The 2,060-nt window shown below is 52.4% G+C and overlaps 1 pseudogene; it reads left to right on the top strand.

The window, feature by feature from the left end:
* Positions 1–714: 714 nt before the first annotated feature.
* LOC129037465 (hsp90 co-chaperone Cdc37-like) lies at positions 715–1,846 on the top strand (annotated as a pseudogene).
* Positions 1,847–2,060: the final 214 nt, after the last annotated feature.

Raw genomic sequence — 2,060 nt, 5'->3', positions numbered from 1 at the left:
GAGTGAAACTCTGTCTCAAAAAAAAAAATACATATATATACATATATACACATATATATACATATATACACATATACATATATATACACATATACATATATATACACACACACACACACACACATATACATATATATATGGTAGAAAGCCCGCCCTTGGATGCTGACATGAACATCAAGATTGCAGACTTTGGCATCGGCAACAAATTTGCCTTTGTCAACAAGGTGGTTATCTTCCGGTTATCCCTTTTGCTGCCCTGGAACCCTTCATGGTCAAAAGTATGATGGACTCACCATGGATCTCAGGAGTCAGCTTCTATACACTGGTCAATGGATCCCTGCCTTTGATGGACAGAACTTCAAGGAGCTGTAGGATGAAGTACAGAGTGGAATGTATCACATTCACTTCTACTTGTTCATGGAAGGAGAAAACCTGCTTAAGAAATTTCTCATTCTCAATTCCAGGAAGAGAGACACTTTGGAGCAAATAATGAATGCTCCATGGATAAATGTATTCCATATCCCTCATAAAGATGAACTAAACCCTATGTGGAGCCATTTTATGACTACAAGGACCTTCCCCCTCACCTGGCAACAGACTTGTTGATGGTGTCCGTAGATTCCACACATGAAGAGATTTAAGACTTGCCTTGGGAGTCTCCAGCGCTGCTGCCGCTGCCACCCAAGCCAGAGTAGGCTGGGCCACCAAGGCAAGATGGTGGACTACAGCATGTGGGACCACATAGAGGTGTCTGATGATGAAGACGAGACGCATGCCAACATGGACACGGCCAGCCTCCTCCACTGGCAGCACCAGGCCCGGGGGGAGCGCATGGAGCAGTCCCAGAAGGAGAAGAGGAACCGGAAAGGGGCTGCCATGAGTGCAAGCACAAGGTGGCCAAGTGCCAGAGGAAACTGAAGGAGCCGAAGGTGGCCGAGGGCGGCAAGGCAGAGCTGGAGTGGCTGCAGGCCAAGGCACAGCAGCTACGCGAGGATCGGAGCTGGGAGCAGAAGCTGGAGGAGATGCACAAGAAGGAGAAGAGTATGCCCTGGAACGTGGACATGCTCAGCAAAGACGGCTTCAGCAAGAACATGGTCAACACCAAACCTGAGAAGGCCGGGGAGGACTCAGAGCAGGTGAGGGAGCAGAAACACAAGACCTTCGTGGAAAAGTACAAGAAACAGACCAAGAACTTTGGCATGCTCGCCACTGGGATGACAGCCAAGAGTACCTGTCGGACAACGTCCACCTGGTGTGCGAGGAGACAGCCAATTACTTGGTCATCTGGTGCTTTGATCTAGAGGTGGAGAAGAAATGTGCACTCATGGAGCAGGTGGTCTCCCAGACAATCGTCATGTAGTTTATCCTGGAGCTGGCCAAGAGCCTGAAGGTGGACCCCCGGGCCTGCTTCCGGCAGTTCTTCACTGAGATTAGGACAGCCGATCGCCAGTACGTGGAGGGCTTCAACGACAAGCTGGAAGCCTTCAAAGAATATGTGCGGGGCTGTGCCAAGCTGCCCATCGAGAAGGCCATGAAGGAGTACAAGGAGGAGGAGCATGAGAAGCAGCTCGGCCCTGGCGGCCTGGACACCGTCGAGGTCTACAAGTCCCTCCCTGAGGAACTCCAGAAGTGCTTCGATGTGAAAGACGTGCAGATGCTGCAAGACGCCATCAGCAAGAGGGACCCCACCGACGCAAAGTACCACATGCAGCGCTGCTTTGACTCCGGCCTCTGGATCCCCAACTCTAAGGCCAGTGAGGTCAAGGTGGGAGAAGAGGCGGGTCCCAGGGACCCGCTGCTGGAAGCTGTTCCCAAGACGGGCGATGAGAAGGATGTCGGCGTGTGACCTGCCCCAGCTGCCATCGCCACCTGCTTGCAGGCCCCTACACGCCCCTTTTCAGAAAGCAGATAGATGCCATCTCGCCCGCTCCTGGCTTCCTCCACTTGGGCTGCTTGGCCCTCCCTGGCCTCTCCACTGTCCCACTCTCCAGCGCCCATTCAAATCTCTGCTTTGAATCAAGGGGCTGATGCAGCCCCTCATCAGCATTATGCCAAAGGCC

Source organism: Pongo pygmaeus, chromosome 4 (genome assembly GCF_028885625.2).
Source record: "Pongo pygmaeus isolate AG05252 chromosome 4, NHGRI_mPonPyg2-v2.0_pri, whole genome shotgun sequence".
Classification (NCBI taxonomy): domain Eukaryota; kingdom Metazoa; phylum Chordata; class Mammalia; order Primates; family Hominidae; genus Pongo; species Pongo pygmaeus.
The sequence above is the reverse complement of the archived record's forward strand: the minus strand, read 5'-3'. Positions and strand labels throughout refer to the sequence as shown.